Below are 22,160 nucleotides of genomic sequence, written 5' to 3'. Positions count from 1 at the left end.
TGGAATCATCAGAGGCATCATTATGGACAAGGCTATGAAAAGCAGGCATGATTTTTAAAACCACTAAACAGTGCACATAAATTTAGCACATAAGATTGCCATGATTGGAAATAAATTCTATCTCCATTTCATATATTAATTCTGTAAACTGAACACTGCTTCTTGCTTTTTCTCTCATTTCTACAGAGAATTTGTGCCAGTCCTTACAAACACTCTGCTAGGAATAGCATCCATTTTTAATAATAAAGATAAATTGCAAATACTGAAATTGGAAACGAATTTGTGTTGCAAACAGTGTTTTTAATTGGTGTATTAGAAACATGTGATTCCTAGACTGTATTTACAATAAATCTGGAATAAATAATTCATTTTCTTTGAGCAGTTACCATGTTTTTCATAGTTTGATTTGTAGACTGCTTGTTTTTAACCTTTGCTAGCTGTTAACTTTAATAACTGTTACTCTTTAAAAGCTTACCTCTTAATTGCTTATCTGCTGGTCTTATTTTTTAGGAGATGAGTATCTCTAGTCAAAAGATTGTAGTGAATTGAATCTTACTGTTGTCTTTTCAAAGACAAAATTGAGGTAGACTTTGCTATTAGCATATGAATATAAAGACTGAAGGCTATAAATGGAAACATTTTCATTATGAAATGCTGAAAACTACACTGCAGCTAAAAGAATTGCACATGTACTTTCTTTGCATTCTGTGTGTTGTAGAGACGCTCATTTAATTGGATTTTGGACATGATGCAATGTGGGCCAATATTTGGGTCTGATAAATTGCTTTCCTGATTGATTAGTTGTTGAGGGAAATATTAAAAACAGTAAGACAGATACTGTGTAATTTTAAATTAAATTAGCATAATAAGTTTATTAAATATTGGATTAATTTAGGGGTTTTTTTCCTGGCTGTGTTACTATCCTGACTGCTGGATCTCAGGTATTATACTCAGTGCAATAAACTGTTGAAATACTGGAATGTTCTTCTCTCACTACCTAAGTCTGAAGTTGTGTACAGGTGGATCTCTAAAGTTGGAATATTTCTAGTTAGTATTATGAAGGGAAAAAAAAAAGAACTTTTAAAGCCCAAAGAGCTCAAACTCTCAGAAGATGTGTATGTAATTATCAAACAAACCAAGGAGGATGAGGAGTGGCAGGTGTGAGTGATGAAGTGCAGTGGGGCTGTATCACTGCCTGGTGTGTGGCAGGATGCCTGCTGGGCTGCTGTGCTGTAGCTAATGCCAACCAGCCTGTCTCACCTGCAGGCACAAGCTGTGGCCTGGCAGGCACTCTGCAGCAGGCAGCTTTACTGGCACAGCCAGGATTTTGACTGGTTATTTGGGGAGGGGGTCCAAATGTATTCATTCCTTTGCCCTCCTCATGATCTCTCTTAGGCAAGACAGTACCATAAGAAGAAGCAATTGACAGTGGTTAGGTGGGGGACAAGGAAGGAATGGAATACTTGAAAGAGGCTTTTTCTTCTTTTTCAGAACAGAGGGGCGGGATTGACTTCACCTGCAGTATTTATTGTAGTTTTTGGCTAGCATTACTGCATGCCAATAACTTACTTTCTGCCGCATTCAAGTTTTACCAGATGACTATCAATGCAGTCAGAATTCATTTTTCCTTATGATTTATCTATTATTCTGTTTTACATTTACACTTCACCTTAAATCAAGTCAACTTCTGCTTCTGAACCAATCATGTGTTACTTTAGTCATGCTTGAAGAAAAATGGTGTGTTGCTGTTATTTCAGGCTCTGTTTGAATGCTCTGAAGTTGTTCTGCCATTCAGGATTTCTAGTTGAGGACAATACCTGCTGCAGTGGTGTGACTGGGATGTGTCCATGATTGGAACCAAATGAGAGACTGGAAATATCTACCCCTTTTTCCTGCCAAGTTTTAGTAAATAAAGACTGTAAAATTAGATGAGAAATATACTACAGGGGTGCAGTATGTTAATTTCCAGAGCACTGGTGAATGTGTGCCCGTGTGTATGCTTAGTACCTTTCTGAGTAATCATAAATATAACGTATAATACCAGATTTTGTGAGTCGTCTTATATAGAGAGAAGAGAGCAGTTACCACTGACTTTGGTAAGATAATTCATGTAAATTAAGATTATAAATGTTGTCATTCATACAGAAATGAGAAAGCCAGCTCTGCTGCTATTTTAAGATGAGGAGCTTTAGAAGGGAGAGTTCTCTCTGCAAAAACAGCCTCTGGTGTTTGATTTGATTTACCCACTTTATACTGCTCTTTCATGCCTCTCCTCTATCTCCCTCTTTTTTAGAAACTAGCTTTCTGCCTTCTTTTTACTTTTTTTACCCCTTTACCAGTTTATAAGAAATGTAACTATTCATTATTGTTCTGGAAATTGTGTTTCAGTGTTTTTCATTACACAGGTTGTAATCATAGTTATGGTTGCAGATACTTCTGTAAGGTTTGAATTCACAGTGTTGACTTTAGCAGCTTAATGTTTGAAGAGCCTGTATCCTGAAACCTATCTTAATCTGTGTCCTTCACTTTTACAATTGTTGTACTTCTGAAATTTATTTGTCTTTTGTGGTGTGTTCCACTTTTTTGGTAATAATTAGGCAAAGGTGCTAATGACTCCCTTCCATGACTATTTTAGATTGTTTGCCATAGTGGTAGGTGTTCTGGATCTTCTGATGAGCATTATTAAGAAAATTAAAGTGGTGTGTAATCATCAGTTGTCTACAATTAGTTTCATAGGATTGAATAAACACTTTGATTTCAGGGTTTAACATATTTTTCAGATTACTCTCAAAATTTTGTTTACATTTGATATTGAAAGTAGTCGTTTGCAACATGTGACTTTACAAGAAGAGAACAGAGTGTCTGTTGGAATTTTGGCTGAAGTCTTACAGTACTGTCTTGGATTTACCCTTTTGTTGTTCAAAATCTAGATGTCTTGGCTGAATGTATACTTTTTCAGTTGCTGGGTGATGACTTTGGACTTAGATTTAATCAGCAGTTGTGTATCATTGTAAGCCTCACTTTTTGCAAAACATAATTTTATTGTATTTATAATGGTTTTAAATAGCATATAACTCAATACCCTATTATTATAGAGTGATAATACTAAGTGCTATTTCCAACTTCATTATATTTATTGTTAGAATTGTAAATTTTTTTCCATAATAACAGGAGGATCCAGACAATGATCTATTAAACTGTATATACATATATTAAACTGTATAGCTTATATAAAGATTGTATTTCTATAGCATATCTAAAGTTGCATTCATAGCTGTATATAAATTTAATAGCCCAAAATTTGTTAAGTGAATGCAGAGTGAGAAAAAAAGGTAATGAAAATGAAACAGATGACATGGGGGCCATATAGCTCAGTTGTTTTTCTTTTTGTTCACTTTTTGTATTAATTCTGCACTATGGGAGGGAGGGAGATGTTGTAGAATTCTATTTGGATCTCACTAAGAAAGACTGGCCAATGAACAGCATGATACAGTAGCCTTATTAATAGGGAAGAATAAAAAGAGAAACCCAGCAATTAAATCTTGTGTCCCTTCAGCGATTTGGAACCTCTTGATCACGCAGCCTCAGATGGAGCCCAGGTGGTTTTTCCCACAGCATGCTGTGCAGATGCTGTCTGTGGATAGGTTCCTCTTCCTTATACAGTGCCTTTTATTTTGCGTAACAAGCAGTCATTTTTCCTAAGAAGCTGGCATGGCATCTCTGCCATGTCATCCACCAGTGCCACCTGGGGCATGCCAGCAGGTTCCCTACAGTGCTGCTCGTGCCAGCGTATGGGCTTCTAAGGACAAGGCCCAACAGAGTGTGCACTGCCAGCTCAGGATCCCTGAATCCTCAAGCACAGTGTCTTCCAGGGAGCTCCCGATACACTGCTTCCCTTGACACGGGCAGGAGGATGATCTCTTCTGAGGGGGAGTAAGCGCAGTAAAAAGACTGGGTGATGGCTTTCCAAGTGAAGGTCTTGGTGCAGTTTGCCAATTCTAATGCAGTTTGAGATTTTAATTTTACTATGGATTAGACATTTGTTGGTAAGAGGATGCAAAAGCCTCTGTTGGCCCTTTAGTGGTAGCTTTCCCTTGCTGCTACTCAGTTACAGCTGTGAACAGACGCAAGAGGCTTCGAGCCTGTCTGCCAGGTATATGCATTACTTCTAACGTTATACAGATTTAAGCAAAACTCCGCAACTTTGGCAGCTCAGTCCAAACAAAGAGTACCAGGTCACTGACTGTGTCATGTGGCTCGCTCAAATTATTTTGTTGTAGTGTCTGATCCTTAGACCTGTTTGTAAACATGTAGCTTAAGGAGGGTCGTGCTGCTTTCATTGCACCTACATTGATCCACACAAGCAGTAACTGTATCCCATCTTGTATTTTCTGAGCTATTTTTGAGAACTTGTACTTCTGAAAGCTCTGGTGGATATAAAGTCCTACTGTGACTACTGCTGCTCTTCAAGGAGTGCACAAGCAATATTTCAATCCCTGCAAAATCATTTATTAAAGGCATTTCTGAAGCACAACTATCAAGCCCAAGGCCCTACTCTGGCATTTTTTTTCTGTTATGCAACAGAAATGCAATTTCAGTGCTGTAGCAGTTTCAGTGTTTCCAGCTTTTTCCCTCTTCCTTTACCTCACATTTTTAGAAAACAGCTAATTCATTGTGGTAGAGAGCAGATTAGAGAAAACCAGAAGCAGGCTAAAACAGTGAATTCAAGATGATGATATAAAAGCTGTCAGCAGCAAAAAATTTTGGGAGCCTACATCTGGAGGTGCTGTTGGTTGAATTCTACATACAGAACTCATCAAGCATTCAAGGTTGGAAGTATTTAAATTTCTTATTAGTGATTTCTATTTTTTTATCTCATGTTAGTGTTGTTTATCAAAGCACACTGTTAGGCAGACTGCTGAATCATGGCAACCAGTGTGCCTTTTGTGGAATTCATTGCCTTTTAGCTAAATAATAATATTGCATTAATAATGCCTGGAAAAGTTAGATATAAGCCCTTAAGAAAGTTTGCTTTAAAGCATTTTTAATAATGCAGTGAAGGCTGTGAGGGTCAGTCATTCTTTTCAGTCTATTCTCTGTACAAGTCTTCAAAAAAAAGGCTCTTTAACAACTTGAAGATGCAGACAGAATGAACTCAGCATACCTAGCTTCTCACCTGAAGTTTAGAGATGATGTGTATGGTTGATAACTATTCCTTTGCCACAGTGGAGTGTGTACAGCAAGGATAAAATCTATTTTATCACACACAGGCTTTTCTCAGGTGCTTATCCAAGGCTATGAAGCAAAATCTCAGATGAGTGCTGCAGATATGAACATCTGCATTCTCTGTTTAATTTTTTTTTTTTTTTTTGGTAATGTAGGATTAATTCAAGGAACAAAGTAATCTTAAGAAATCCTTAAAACTGCATAATGTCTGGGGGGAAAAAAGAAAATGTGGATTAAAATGGGAAGAATCTAAATCATGGTACTGAATTGACTTTGGGAAAGGGACTAGGTGTTACAGTAATCAAGATGTTATACAAAGAGGGGTTTTTCTCAGCTTAGAATTTGTCCTCACTCATCTTTTCTCCTTCTGTCTGAACGAGTGTTTTAATGATTTCATGCTTCCCAGGGTGTCTCGCTTCACAGCATGCTGCAGTCACCTTGCCTTTGGCCCTAGAGGCCGAGGAGCCCTCCAAAAATAAATGGGAAAAGCCAGAAGCTGTCTCCTCGACTTAGCATTTCCTTTTAGCTCTGCTTAATGGCAGGATTTTGTTGGGTTTGGTCTCAGAATGGTGTCTCTCCAGCGAGAGCTTCCTCGGGCAGCCGCTGCCTGCTGCTTAGGGGCATCAGCTGGGATGCTGTGCTCAGCTGTGTGCCACAGGAGCGCCTGCCCATGCCTGCTGTAAGAGCTTTTAACTGCTTGTCCTGCACAGGATTGGCTTTTCAGCTCCCCAGGAGAAGTGTCAAGACCATGGTAATTCTGAATCTCTGCTGAGGAAGTAAATGTGTTGGGTTTTTTCTTTACAGTTATGTACTTAAAACAAAAAAAACAGGTTGGTAGACGTGAAACCTTAAAACTTCTGAAAACACATAGGATAATAAGTAGAGGTGGTTCTTTCCAAGCATGGATGTGCCACTGAAATCACAAGGCTAAGATAAACATATTGTTTTCTACAATACAAAGAGAAATGCCTTGTTGCATAAGAAAATAGCTGGATGGGAAAAATATAGCACTTAGTTACTTTAGAACGATGAAACAAGTATCTGATTAGTGTCATTCTAATACTGAATATTCGTGCTGGATATATTTAGATTTTTATTTATAGTTCAGTTCTAGAACTGACCTGTCAGTTCAGCTCAGGCTTAGCACCACTTCAGTGGTCTGGCTGGCTTTTGAAGGAGGTCTTGGTTTGTCCATCCAGTTCAAAGTATGACTAAATTATGTCACACTTTGTAAGTATGACATAAATTATTTGTATGGGTGGTCATATAAAGTCATTAATCTTTTTTATTTGATTTTCAGTTATCAGCAGGGAGCTAGTTTAAACCTTTCTGCACTGCTTTAGTGTCATTACATGTGATTTTAAAAATAATTCAACTTTAGAATCTTAAAGGGATAACCCTTGTCAGTGGGTATGTAACACACTGTAGATTGTCAATGGTTTCAGATAACATCTTTCAGAAAGTTAAGTAGGCTTCAAAACCGCTTTCTGTGCCACACAGAGCTTTGGTTTTGTTTTTCTTTTTTTTACAGATTTCAGGTTAGTTTTCTTACATACTGATCATGGATTAGGATTACTAATTTTGGACTTCTGTTGCAGAAGGAGTTTTCCATTTAGTCACCTAGGGGACATTAGTTTGAAGAAATTTCTTACATCTCTTTCAGCAACAGCCATTTTGTCTTGCTGGTTTATTTTTTTTAGAAAAGGAAAAAAAAAGTAAGAGCTTTTAGAAGATATGTGAAGATTGTATAATCCTCACCCAAAGTTAAAATGGAAAGACAGAAGCTACTGTCCTTAGTGTATGGAACTTCCTGGCTGAATGGCTGGGTGCAGGGAGTAGTGATCAGTGACCCAAAGTCCAGCTGGAGGCTGGTGACCTAGCAGTGTACCCCAGGGGTCAATACTAGCTGCAGCCCTGTTTGACATCTTCATTGATAATCTGGATGCTGGCAGCAGGTTTGCAGATGACACAAAGATGGGATGAGTGATTGATAAATTAGAGGGTCATACCTCCATCTAGAAGGACTGTAAAATAAGAGAAATAAGCCAGCCAACTGGCTGGAGAAATAAGCCAGCCAACTTGTCTCTGAAGCCAAGACCTACTGGTTTTGGTAAGAATTTTCATCATTCTAATTAAAATACTCCATGCTTCCATTTGGCAAATATGAAGAAAAAAGTTATTCTTAAGGTTACACTAATAACTAACACAAAATAGCAACAATGATTATTGCCTTTCCTCAGGAGAAGTAAATTTAGTTACTGGGGTTTAAAATTAAATCCATTGAGATATCCTGTACTCTAAGGTATGGATACATCTCGTGTTTGGGAAGAAGAGGAAATGCTGCCTTTTTCTCTGGAAATGTAAGATGACATTATTGATATACAGGAGGTTTTACACATTTATTTGATATTCATATCTTTTACAAATTTTAGAGGACCATAACTACAGATTTGACAGCAGGGTAAAAATTTAGTATTGTAGGTTGTATGCACTGTTTTGGCTTTAGCAAATTCTTTAGGAGTTTGTAATACATATATTTGTATAGAAAAATTTTAAAGCAAATAAGCCACACTTTGGACCTAGTTTTTGGTTTTCCTGGTATTTCTAACATCATAGAAAAAGTATATGAAGTTTTGCAAAATAATGAATTTTTTTTAAATGGTTGCATATGAATGTTTGTATGGATAGAGAAGAGGAACAAAATAGCCAACACTGCTCTTCAAGTCATTAAAATACCCCAAAAAGTAATTCATGTCTTCTCTGTTGTAGATTTGTAGTATCTTCAGCCTGTCAAAAAGCCTGCAATAAAATAAGAAAGGCAAGTTCTCCAGTTATACCTCGTTCCAGCCCCCCTGCTCTGACTCCATACATTGTTCTTGATTTTAGGTCTGCTCTTCTGTAGCCATCTGTTCACTTCCTAAAATAGCACTGCTTGTGTCTCAATTTAGAACTTTTCTCATTATCCATAATACATTTTAACTTCCCTTTGAATGATACTCATTTGATACTGAGTTTGTAAATGCATTGCTGAATATGTATATATTAAGTAGTTGAACAGCAACTTTATGTTTATAATTGCACCAACATTTTGAGTTGTCAAACATTAGAAATAATAATTACTTTTCAGTGTTTTCTGTTTTTGTAATTGTTTCGCATTGTTCTGAGTATTACTTCATTTAGAATTAATCAAATGCTAAATTATAAATACGCTAACAAGCTGAAAACGGTAGCACAACGTCACATAGTAATTCCAGACTGATCCTATGTTTGCAGTGATTCAGGGCGATGTCCATGTTGCATGATTGTCTGGTGCTGGAATTGTGATGGACTAGAATAGATAAGAGCCCTATCTTGGTTTCCCTGAAATTTCTGACATCACAGAAAAAGTATATGAAGTTTTGCAAAGTAATGAGGCTTTTTAAAATAGTTGCATATGAATATTTGTATGTACAGAGAGGAGGAACAAAATAGCCAATTTGCCTTTCCTCTCTCCACCATTGATTTCCCATGCTTTCTATCATACTATCTTTCATGTCTCTAATTTTCTGTGATGATTTACAAGCTTTGACAGCTCTAATTTTGTAAAATTCACTTGAAGTTAGTCATCAAGTTGGAAAAAACTGTTAGGAAGGAAACACAAGAAGGGGAAAGGGGAATTCAGCAGAGAAATGGATGGACAGCGTTTAAGTAATTTTTATAGGCAAAATGAAGCAATATTACTGAAGAATTTTAAGAAAATATTTAGTGTGTATGTTTGGCTGTCAGATTTTTTCTGTCATAGAAATGCTAAAAGCCTTATACACTGTTGAAAATTTTAAATGTTGACAGTTTTAAAAGTTTAGTTGTTTACCTGCTCCATATTGATGGAACAGTTCTGTGGAGGAGTAAAATGGCCTTTCTCAATGAACTGGTGAAGTTGCAAATGTGGGTTTTGGTTGTTTAATAGTGATTATGTTCTTTAAGATGTTTAGATTTTTTTTTCAGGTACTTAGGAACATTTTCAATATCTGTTATGATTTCTTATTATACTTGTGTAAATACACAGAAGTCGTTCATGGAATTAATGAAAACTGCATGGCAAACATAGATGTCATGCATACCTATAAATTTTAAGACTTTTTTTTTTTTTTAGTGACTGCTGATTTTAAGAATTGCAGTATAAACTGAGGAATGGTGCAATCCATTGGGTCTCACCATTCATTCAACAGCCCATTTAAGGGTGAATTTAATAATGCTGCAGGTCTCAGAATACACTAAAAAGAAAAAAAATTTGGTAGAGAAGTGTTTTCTTCTTTCCCAGTTAAATTACTCTGATGTGCATTTCTATTTTTATAATCTTCAAATGGCTGGTTTAAAACATAACAGCTCAAAGGTTTCAGTAAGGACAAAAGTAATTATATAATGATAGAAAATTACAGCAAACTTTTCAATGGCATTTACCATTTGTATCTCTTTTTGTTGGCCATTTGTGAGTAAGCCATGAGGTTTACTGATGGTGCATTAAAAAATAACGGTAATCCTATCATTCTGGTCATCCTTCCCCTCATTGTTGATCACGCAAGAAGAACTCAGAGCAAATAAGGAAAACCAGTTCGTGTTTATGAGCTGGAGTTTCAGAACACCCACAAGAACATTGTTCTTGATAGGGCTGTAACGATGGCAGGAAATGAGCCCAGCCAATGGTATAACCTCTTTAGCCTTCCCAGCTGAGCCAGCCACACACATACCCAGCCTGAGACTGGATCCGAGCCTGGGATGCCAAGCGCTGCAGTGTGCCAGCAGGCAGAGGCACCAAACGCAGGGCGTCAGGCGGGAGGGCTCTGGCATTGCCTGGGAATGCTCTTCCTGTGGGCTCTGCTGACAGCAGCCTCTCAGGATTGCTCTGCTCCTCTCTCTCAGGATTGCTCTGCTCCTCTCCTTTGCAGGGCTGCTGCCTTGGCTGGGTGCGTAGGGCAGAAACTAGGGAGGGAGAACCCTTGGCAGGGTGTTCCACGTTGCCATGTTACGAATGTGGCAACTGCTGGCTTTCTTTTGAGCTGCAAGAAATTTCCATGGAGTGTTCATATGGGGTGTCATTCTCCTACAAATGCCAGCATGGCTTGGTATGGTCTTGACAGCTGATTGATTGATTTGATTCATTGCCTGGATAAGCAAACATATGAGACATGACAGGCTGTATGGGCTTTAAAGACTTCTCCCATTTTGTTGCTTGCTGTAGGCTTAGAGTTAAATATAGTTGAAGATTTGGAATCAGCAAAGAGAGGCAACTAAAAGTTAAAAATAAGAAGTCGAATATCAGTGTGACAAGATTATTTCCAGAATATATAAATTTTTCCCTGTTCAGGTGCAGAAAAAGATTATGTATTTATTCACATCTAATGAACATGGATGGCAATAAAATGGCAATATTGTGTGTTGCAAAGGTGTTTAGGAATACAAATGACTGTAAGTCCCTGAAAGACAAAGTAAAGTAAATCAGCAGCAAGACAATGTCAAAACTTATGTCTAGGTAGCAAAGACAACAGAAAAAGTAATGTAGGCTACCTAATGTATCAGTAATTCTAATTTCATTGTAACTAATAAGGAATGAAATTTTGAGCATGGCTAAAATACAGTAGCTCAAAAAAGAGTCCACTACAAACAGAATGATAGGAGCAAACATGCTTAAACACTTGGAGGACCGTTCACAGGAGGAAAAGCTGGGCTGCAGTTCTTTGGGCTCATCCCTCAGATGAGGGTTGCATAGGGCTGGAAAGCACTTCTATTGCTGCCTTACACCTGCCATTAAAGTAAGCAAATTGTAAACTAAAAAAGTATTTTATATGTAATCCATGATTTACCACATAGAATTCTTGTTTAAAATATCTGATTGTAAAAGTATAGCAAAATTCCAGAAAGAGAATGAACGGCAAACTTCACCCTGTAATCAAGACTTGGTAGTCCTGAATGTTGCAACTCTGTAAGTGAGCATCAACAAAGGTACACAAATGTAAAGCTTACTCCTGGTATAATTTCTTAGCTTATTTTTAGTCTCCCTATTTTTATTTTCTGTGTTTCAGGTTAGGTGGAGCATATGTTTCAAGTGGTATATGAAGCATGACTTGAGTACTCTCTGGAATAATTTGAGATTGTAATTTTTATAATTAGTTGAATGAGTGAGTGATGAAAACACTTAGCATTTAAACTAATTTCCAGGTTTTTCACAGCTCACTGAGATAATTGGCTCAGTTCCAACTATTTGCAGCTTTTTCAGGATCCTCCCAGCTGGAAGAAATGACAAGAGGCTTTGGTTCCTATTTTCAAAGTTTATTCATAAGCATTAGGAACAGACATGTGGAAACAAATGAACCCTGAGATGAAGAATTGATGATGTCATTTCTTTGAGCCAGTTGCATGAAAAGTGGTCAGCTCCAGAGCTGTTAAAGTAGGCACAGTTTATAAGCATAATGTTAAAATATTGGAAAGAAATTTAACTCAAAGAAAAACTTTGGAAAGAAGTTTAACTCAAAGAAAAGGAAAGATTTTTAGAGACTGGGGGAAGGGATAAATCTCTGTTTCTTTTAGAGTTGTTTCATGAGCTACAGGCTTTCTGGTGAGATATCCTCTCTTCCCATGACACCTGAGTGGAGCTTGGCCCACTGAGATCTTCACCGCTGCTACCGCTAGAGACAGCAGTGAAAGAAATGTAAACAATATAGAAAATCCTGTTTTTTAGAATCTGCACTTTCTCGTGTAGGATTTAATATCAGCACTTTTTCGTGGATGGCAGCTCAATGTTCTGGAAAGACCTATGGTACATTTCCAGATCATTTTGTAGAAACAGTTTCCCACTGCTTGTGATAATTGCGGAGCCCTGGGAAGCCAGCAAAAATCTGAAACAGCATGACTGGTTCAGCTTTGTGTGAATGTGACTGTGTTTCTTCCAGGAGCTCAAAGGTTCTTTAGATGCCTTTATGCCACTGCAAATCTGAGCTAATAAACCCTGTGATGGCTGAGGTGGCACCACGTGAGGTTAGCTTGGGTGTATGTGTCTTGGCATTTCCTGACCTAAGCTTACACAGGGGCATTAGAGTGTATAGGGTCAGTGAATGCTGATCAGGATTTCATTTATGTGCCTCAGGGCTAGTCCTGCTGTATCCAAGCTGGTGCTGGTGCTGCTAATGTGGTGTCTCTGCCTCATGGTCTAGATTTAGCCAGGCTCTTCAATTCAAACAGAGCTGTTTTGCCAATCAAATGCTGCATCTGGGCAAGTAAGACCTACCAGAAACAGTGTTTGGTTGAACCCAGGGAAGAGAACAGGCTCTGTTGAGTGCTGTGTTGTGCATGCTCAGTAATAACTGTCTGCAGGGCTGCTTCCCTCCACTCCCTGAGGTATTATTTGACTTCTGATAATGGAAAGTTGATTGTAAAAAGAAAACAATATGGAGGTAGACGCTTTTTAAACAAGCAGTAGGATTTATTGTAATGCACTTTGTTTTTCTTGACCACTCCTGCTATTGGGTGTTTGTTGTTTTATTTTTTCTAGGTAGAGTTGAAAATCGCTCCTTAAAGTGTTTCTATTTTGAAACTGTTTTGTACTGCCACTAGTTTTAAGGAGGCTTAAGAGTACTAGTACAAAAAAGATATCTTAAGAAGTACTTATGTTTTGAACAAAGAGGAGCTGTCCTATTTTTAAGGATTATTGCAACCGCTTTTTATAATACTGTTTTTTTCCACTTTCATGAAGACTTTTCCCATAAGCTATCAAGAAATCACATTTAATGAATTGAAAATGCTAAACATATGGATATAATTTACTTCATAATGAGATTTAGGGGAAAATAGTTAGAGTAAAACAATTACATTGTAATCGAAACAATATTTAATTACACAAAGTATATTAGTAGTTTTATAAAATTACTTTCTACTCATATGCTCATGTTACACTATTAAATGATACTGATTTGCTTAAATATTTAATCTTCTTCTTGTGAAAGCTAATAATTTAAAGATCCCTTTGTGTGAATGGACATTCTTATATCCAATAAGTAAATACCTACAAGTGAATTTTAATGTCAACATCTCTTCATCATCTCTGTTAACAGCACAAACTTATGCCTTTTATACCTCAGTGTGTGTGGTGTTTGTAGAGCCTCAGTTCCGAGCTTTGCATATAGAGTTGTGCTAAATAAATGGTTATTGTGTAACTGCTAAAAGGAGGCTTTTCTGTCCCAGGTGATTTCTTCAGCAAACGGAAGGGGACAGACACACCAGACTAGGCCCAGGTGCTAATTTTGTGTAAAAAATAAAAGAGATAATGTCTTTTTCTTCAAGTCCTTGCCTGTAGTGGAGTTGTTTGTCTACAATGCATGTTGTGGTTTATGTGCTAGCTGGCATTATTTTGCTATGATTACACCTTCAGGCTTTGAAGTCTTATAGCTGTATATGATTTTACACCATTCAGTCTGGAGTTGCACTTGATTGTTACTGGGATTTCTGCAGTTTTATTAGCTCACTAGTACATTTAGTGTTCTGCTTTCTCCTAATTTCTGTGCCTCTTGGCTTGGGTCACTCTCCTGGTCCAGTACTGTTGATGACCTTTAGTTGCTTTTACTTGAACTCAGAAGGTGAACCCAAAATCCTCAGTAAGACAGCTGGCTTTGTGATCTGATCCTGGATCTCCTCCAGCTCCATACTTTGTGTTTCCTGTGTGCCTTCCTGTAATCCTCCTTGGAAATCCTGTAGTGCATAGTTGTACCTCTGGATTCAGGGGAAGCATCTGCTCAAGCCATAGATACCATATCTAGGGGAATCATGGAATCACTGAGTGGTTTGATTTGGAAGGGACCTTAAAGATCCTCTCATTCCAACTTCCCTGCCATGGATACCTTCCAGTAGACCAGGCTGCCCCATCCAACCTGGCCTTGAACGCTTCCAGAGATGGAGCATCTCACCACTCTCACAGTAAAGAATGTCTTTCTACTATCCAATCTAAAACCTACTCTTAGTTTAAAGCCATCACTCCTTGGCCTATCACTAAATGCCCTCATAAAAATTCCCCCTCCCACTCTCTTGTAGCCCTCTTTAGGTACTAGAAGGTGCTATAAGGTTTCTCTCTCAGAACGTCCTGTTGCCCAGGCTGAACACCCCAGCTGTATTAGTCTGTCTTCACAGGATAGGTGCTCCAGCCCTCTAATCAACTTGGTGGTCTTCCCCTGGACTCATTCCAACAGGTTGATGTCCTTCTTGTGCTGGGTCCCCAGAGCTGGGTGCAGCACTCAGATGCAGCAGCACTCCACCCAGAGTGGAGCAAAGGGTCAAATTCCCTTCCCTTTCCCAGCTGGCCCCACTTCCTTGGATGCAGCCCAGGATACAATTGGCTTCCTGGGCTGGGTGTGCACACTGCCAGCTATGGCGTGACGTGGACATCACACAATAGGTGTCTTAAGAAGCACAAAGTACCTTCTATTTCTTCCTGCCTTTTTTTACTATGTGTTTTTGAGGGGGCTTCTTTTAACAGCATTTGATAGGCTATGTTGAACAGTGCAGAGAATACCTCAGTTTCCTTAAGGAGGAAGAGTTACCTGATTTCTGGTGTCTGGGGCTCTATGAGACGTGAGCAGTAGATAGACAGGACGCTGAGGCTCTGGGCTCTGTGGGCTGGTCCTGGAGGATTATTTACCTATCAGCAGGTCTGTATGCATTTAGCTGTGCAGCAATGCAGCAGTGCAAAGAGAGGTGTTGTTCCAAGCCACAATGTGAAGTTTCTTAAATCTTTTAAATCCCGTCATTACTGAATGATGCAAACCTGTGGTCACAGGTCCCTAATACTGGAGTGGTTCACATAAATGCAATGTTTATAGATAGAATATATCATTAGGAAAATGTGGTATAGTTTTTCATGTGATTCTTGTGGTTCGTAATCAAGCTGGCCGATAATACGTGAAATGTGTTAACATCTTGCATCGGCATAATTTGTCACATTTAAAAGTGCATCTAGCTGAGGTTGATTTTATACTTGATCAGTGTACTCTGCAACCAAGGATCCATTTAAAATGGGCCTATATAAGATGTTGTAAATTGTTTCAAATGTTGTTAACTAAGAAAATAAATATATTCTTCTCCTAAACTAAATAACATACAAGAAAACTAAGTTTGGAGATAAGAATTTTATCTTTTTTGAGGTATTGAAAAACCTCAGACAACTTCTAAAGAAATCAGAAAAGCTGAAAGTCATGATATCCTTGTAAAGACTGCTCTTGAGAGGAAAGATTCTCCACATCTGCTCTAAGTACAGCTGTTCTAACCTGTGGTAGAACTAAAAATTTCAGAGAAGTCTAAAATGAGATATTACTCTTCAAAGCTTTTAGTTGTTGTTGGTTTAACTCTTCCTCTCTCTTGGATGTGCTTGCCTTCTACTCTTTTCTTTCCCATTCTGGAATTTGTTTTGGTTTTATAGTAACTTCTTCTGGAAACTTCTTATTGGAAATACATGTTGGAAATACAAGAGCCCAAAGAAAATAATTCATCAAGTGCTTATTATTCATATCATCAAGGAACCAATTTTTTTATTGGGTACAAACAATTAGAAGTATTGCTAATGCTGCATCTCCAAAGAGTTGAATGTCTTCAATGGTTTGATATTTTTCTTATGAAGTTCACCTGATCACTGCAGTGATCACACTGACAGTGGGGATAGAGTTGAAACTCAAGCTTATATAAATATTAGATTAAAACCCAGTGCAGAATTTGTAGCCTAAGGCTGCACAAATATTGTAAAATTTAAATGATAAATCATTTGAGAGAGGCATAACCCACTAGACTAATGGATACACAGAAAAAAATGCCTCATTTAATTGCTGTTAGAAAATGGGAGAAACCCTGGGGAGGTTTAGAAGTTCATAGCCTTCAGAGAAACTCTAACATAGATTTCACATTAGCTACTGTGGTGCAGAATGCTTCAGGTCTTCAAGAACAATTTCCGTGTCATTTAATCCATCCTTAAATCTGTTGAGAACAAGTCTGTGTGCTTTCCTTGCCCTCACTGTTATTATAGAAGGATTATTTGTGAGGGTTCACCTCTCTAACTCTTTGAAAATTTATTCTCTGTTTCTTGTGATTTTGTCACAGTTAAATTTCTTCTGCAATACTATTCTCCCTCTGATATTTGTTTTTGATATTTTGTATTTACGTAAACACACCAGCAGCTACCATCTGATGGGGTTTTTTTGCTAAGCTAATCAAGAAAGTTCTTTTCACTTCCCCTGCTATCTTACTTTTCTTTATCATTACAACAGCCCTCCTTTACATCTTGTTTACAAGTGACATTACTGCTTCTCTGTTTTCTAGAAAAAGAAAAATTATAGGTTCACATGTCTAACTTGTATTTCTGGTTTATGATCGTCCTGTTTTTCAGTAGGTCACTTGAACCTTTCCCTTCTGTTTGTTGTTCCAGTACCTTAGCTCCTTTTTTATAATAGTACTTCTTTGTCAATCTGTGAGGATACCATTCTGGATTTATATGGTGATAACGAATGGCATTTAGATCTCAAGTTCTTAGGAAATCAGGCTGCCTTATTTCTGCTACTCACAGACAACATATTTCCTTGGCATTTATAAGCATTTGCAGTTTGCATGGAGACTCGTAGTTCTTTTTATTCTGCAAATACGTCAGAGATTTGTGTGCAGATAGGCAAATGGTATAAGTGCTGCTCTTAAAATTAATTTGCTGTCTTCTTTGATAGATCTGGAGAAGGTGCTACAAAATTTCTGTAATGTGCCATCTGTTTTATGTATGTTTTCTGGTTGACATGCACTCACTTGAAAAATGTGACAGTAGCAGAGAAAAAAGGCAGCATTATTTATCTCTGGCGTTACTGTCCATGGGACCCATAAAATACTTTAAAATCATTTTAATATTAAGAGAATCAATCTTTTGGTGCTTTCTCCTTCCTTTGCCTTCCATAAAGGCAAATTTCTTCCATATATATGTCCTTATAGGACATATATAGCACATGTATAGGACAGGAATTCTGTGTTTGCAGGAGAGCAGGCTTTAAAGGAGAGATGTTTTGAAGTCTGAAAAAAAATTCTGTTACCTTCCTATAGCCTAAACCCTAAGAGCCTAAGCTTCCCTATCAGAGTTTGTTATTTCTTGAAGTCGACAATATGTGTAATAGGTAGAGAAGGTGCTTGCTGCCTTGTGTATAAAGTTGGGCCCATAAAAGCAAAATACTTCAATCCTGAACCATTTGCATGCAGTTCATGGAACAGAACCACCTGAATCTGGAACAAGACCACTAAATAATGCGTGTTGTAAGCAAAAACCAGACTGGAGTACAACACTGTGCTAGACTAGTACTTTTCAGAACATCCCAAGTGTACTAAATATATTTTTATATTAATTAACTGCTGAATGAATGTTTTATAAAACCTAAATACATAAATGAGCCTGTAAAAAGAGGGGTAAGGTAAAGTTTTGTCAGAAATACTATTGGTAGATGAAGAGGCCCCAAGAAAAAGAATTGAATTTAGGAGATATTATCGCTAAAAGACAAAAATGTAAGAAATTGATATCTTGTATTTTAGTGCATACTGTTTGAGGTTGTAGTAGTCCATGTATTTTCAAACTAATAGTGCATTGGTGACTATCTTCATGATAGTCAAGATTTTGTTGTCAAGGTGATTTTTATTTACAGGCAGTCACAACTGATCTAAAAGTAGTTCTGAATTCTGGGAAGCTAGAGGAAAATCTGGCAGGCAATAGTAGTTTTCTGGAATCACATATTTAGATACGGAGGAGGTTGTGGCAGCAGTTCTCTGGCCACAGAGAGCAACGCACAACTTTCCCAGGCATTGTCCTGGGGAAGGCTATGAGAAGATCAGAGAAAAGAATGATAAACAGTTCTTATCTTAACTTGCTGCACCTGTTGTTGTGAACATGTGGAATGTGTTATGGAGAATTGTTTACCAAAGGGTGGTTTCTTAACTGGCCAGTGGTCATGGTGTTTAGATTGAAGGACCAATTGGGTCCACCTGTATCGTGACTGTCTGTAAGGGTGATGGGTTTCTTAATAAGTATAGTACAACAAAGGGATAGATCAGCCTTCTGAGAATCATGGAGTCAATGCTAACTATTACCTGGCTGGGGGCCTGCCACGACAGGAGGTAAACTTAATTGTTAATTTTCTTTACCAAACTATAGATATTCATTTTTTTGAGAGTGCTCATTGCATTTTTTCTAAATCATATGAGTATGAAAATCACTGTTATCAGCTGTAGATTTGAAAGGGATTTGATCTAAAGAGGGCTGTTTTTTACTGGGAGTACTTTCTGTGGGGTAGGAGATTAGGTGACATTTTTAAAGAGCTGCATGGTTTTCAAATTGTAGGATGTTTAAAAAATAAAATTAAAACAAGGATACATTTTGCAACAGATTATGACCTGCCACTACTTGAAGAAAATATTAGTTTGCCTTCAGAGTTACAGGAGCTTCTTATTTTGGAAATCAACAGGCTAATAATCTATTTCTCTTCAGTATGGTCTCATTTAAAGCCCTGCTAAAGAAAGCAAAGGAAAAAAAATCACATGGACAAATTTAGAAGTTCACAAATGCCAAGTGGGAAGGCTTCACAACTGTTGTAAATTGGATGTTTGCACATTAGAGTGTGAATGCTGATTTTAACCTTTCCGTCGGGAATTTTGAATGCTGTGTAATTGACAGGTGAGAGCTATATTCCCTTATTAGCTTCCCACCTCTGTTACTTCCTAGGCACAAGACTAGACAGGGGTGAGAAACAGAACATCAGTAATAGAAACCAGGAGCTGGAAGTAGGATGAATGTTGGGGAAAATTGGAGCTATTGCTAAATCCTGTTTGCTTTGGTACATGTAACAGCTCACTTGGAAGTCAAACTGTTCAATGCATGTTTAGGGATTTTACCTCACTGTGATGTTTTTGAGACTATGTGTTTTGTTCAGTTGATGCCTGTGATATTTGTGCCAATATTTGGTGCATTTAGAACATTTCTGGCACCTTACAGACTGTCATTGTATGTGCAATACTCCATGGAGCGAATGTGCTTTAGGGCGCTATTTTTGAAGTCATTTGCCATGTCTCTGAGGATGTACTTGTTGGGGGGGTACTGCAGACCAGAGGCTTAGCCACTTGATGAGTATGTGGAGACGACCAGCTAATACTTCTGTATCTCTTCAGAAACAATTCACTCAACAATGCTTAAAGTACTAGCTTTTATAAAGTTTCGGAGGGTTAAAAAATAAAAAGTTAATTTTGGAGCAAGACAATAAAACCCTGTATGGGGATTGTGTTCATATAGATGTCCTATGCAAAAATATCTCTTGGTTGTGCTTCAAAGAGAAGTTAGGCATGGCCTAACTGTGTCTGTAGCCACAATTTGTGGCTGTGATGCAAAGTTTTCGTCTCTGTTTTCTTCCCTCAAACCTTAAAGCACCATTGATCACCCTGATATTTCTGCCATACCATCACAGTTTCACTCTCCTGTTTAAAATAAATAGCTTGCATTTCAATTAGGGTATATGTTATTTTTAAAATATGTGCAGTGTTGATTTAAAGTTTTCTAAGCTGTGAGAAATAGACTACCTGCTCTGCTTGATTGCTTCCACCTTGCATTTGTTGCTGAACATTTGTTTTATTTATTTATGGTAAGAGTTTGCAAGGATGTGAAGGGGCAAGGCTGTGCTTGTATGCTTATTCCAGCCTTTTCCAATGAATTATTTCCACTCACTGGAAACTCCTGTTCTATTTGTACTAGACATTTCATTGATAGTTATAGTCAAATGTTAGTATTAACTATATTAGAATTCTTGATTGTTAAAGCCAGGTTTGGATTTGTTTACATTTATCTGTAGCATCTGTGTTTTCTAAATCCAGCTAGAGCAGTACCCTAAGAGACTTGCTTGCCAATTTGCACATTGCTCTAACTCTCCTACCATCAAAGAAAACAAGGGAGATGAGGTTTATACGTTTTTCCAAGTTTGTAGATATTTGATGTTGAGTTTGCCTTTTTAGCAAATGATTTTATTGCCAAGGTCTGCTAAGTAGAGGGAAGGTTTGCAATTTTAAAATTCATTAATAGAGTGTTATAATATTGAATTTATGTTGAGACAAGTAAAACAAAGACTGTCTCTGACAAATCTAGGCATTCATTTTAAACATTTATTTGAAACACATTTTTTTGGTTTAGACATCATGAATTACAGATAAATAATGGCCAGTTTTACTGATAAGATAATTTTATATTGTCACTTTTCATTTCCCATGTAAAAAACTTGAGATAAAGACAGTAGTTTCCTCAATTATCTCTGTGATTGCTTTCCATGAGGAGATTGGAGGAGACATTAGAGAAATGCAGCATGTTTAGATTAAACATTTAATGCTTAAAAAAATCTTTGATTTGTCAGTAGTGAAAAAACAGTGTTGAGCATAATTTTTATTCATGATCTATTGTGTTAGCATAGGAGATATGTTGGTACATTGTTAGTGTAGGATTTAGGACAAGACTGTAGGTCAAATGTTCTGTTTGCTGTTTTGTTGCCAAACTTGACAAGAAGCAAATATAAACTATCAAATATCAATGTAGGTGGGAATTTTTTCTCTCATAAAATCCAGCATGTAGTTGTTTGTGGATCTGCTGATCTTGGAATGACTCCTTTAACTGAAGAGTTGAGATCCACTCAAGGGTCTTGGGTTCAGTGTAATAGGTGGAGATGGAAATGAAAAGTTCCTGAAGGCTCAAGCTGCTCGCTCAGAGCTTCCTTGGCAGTGGGGAAGAGCTTGTGAGCTCAGTCCAGGTAGCTTTCAGTTTGTTATAGAGGCAATGATTAAGGTGTCATGGGAGGAACAAGCTGAGAGTCTGGGCTTCGTTAGCACAGGTAGTTGATGTTTAAAATGAAGCTCTGAGACAAGAAACCTCAAAGACAAGAGACCCCTTGTGAAAGACTGAGGGCTGTCAGGGATTGTGTGCAGCGGGCGATTGTTAGGTACTGTTTTCAGAGACAGTGGGGGAGAGAAGCTTAGGATAGCCTTTGCTTATTACTGTGTTGAGGTGAGTGTTTTCAACCCTTGACAAATACCTCTCTCACAGTCATAAACTGTCAGGCTTTGTCTGAGGGCCAGGACTACTACCTGTTTCATCAGCTACACCAGCCTCTTCTTCTGGGATGCTTTCTTCCAATACTTGTCCTTCCCAGCAGATTTACCAGGTTTCACACTTGTGAGATGCATTGCCAATGAGAGGTACTAGTAGAAACATTTTGCAGTTTTGTAGTATGTTAGGTAGGTCTGTCACTGTATGTGTTGTAATCTGTGAAAACAATGTATTTTGGGAATGATTTGCATTTTCTTGATGCTGGTGATGCACATGAATACTTAGAGATGTAAATTAAGGAGAGTAATTTGCATTTAGAGAGAAAAAAAGTAGGAACACTTGCTTTGCAGTGATTTAAACACATCCCTGTTCACCAAATGTGAGTCTGTATTCTGTGTTGAAAGATGTGCAATAATGCATTTCTTCATAAACTTTGTCTCACAGATTACCTCGCCTATTAAGGGAAATTGATCCTTACACTGATTTCTCCATATCACAACCTTTGTGTCCTTCAGAAAGTTTGCTGTAGTCAGAAATAACTATTTCCTTTAAACTGATACAGTGTAGTTCTAAAAGTATTTGTGCCACTTCTCTTTTTCCACCTCTCCAACTGACTGTGGTGTTACTTAGGAGAAACGAGATGGCTTTTAGGATTGGAGTACATGTGCTGCGAGACTTAGCCAAGAGAACAAATTTGGAGCTTGAGGTTTAGGTCTCTTCTGGTTTTTTTTTTTCTTTTAATTAGTGAAGAAAATGAAAGCACACTAATACTTTTTAAAACTTCTGTGACATTTACTGTTATTTCAGTTACAGTAACTAGCTGCTTTAC

At 37.7% G+C, this 22,160-nt stretch overlaps 1 protein-coding gene across 20 annotated transcripts in view; it reads left to right on the top strand.

Annotated features, from left to right (window-relative positions):
- The window catches only part of GPHN (gephyrin), a 271,041-nt gene that overhangs the window by 61,266 nt on the left and 187,615 nt on the right, over positions 1-22,160 (top strand). The window lies entirely within an intron of this gene.

The sequence above is a fragment of the Motacilla alba genome, chromosome 5 (genome assembly GCF_015832195.1).
Source record: "Motacilla alba alba isolate MOTALB_02 chromosome 5, Motacilla_alba_V1.0_pri, whole genome shotgun sequence".
NCBI classification, from domain to species: domain Eukaryota; kingdom Metazoa; phylum Chordata; class Aves; order Passeriformes; family Motacillidae; genus Motacilla; species Motacilla alba.
Note: the sequence above shows the minus strand (reverse complement) of the source record. Positions and strands in the feature narration are given on the sequence as shown.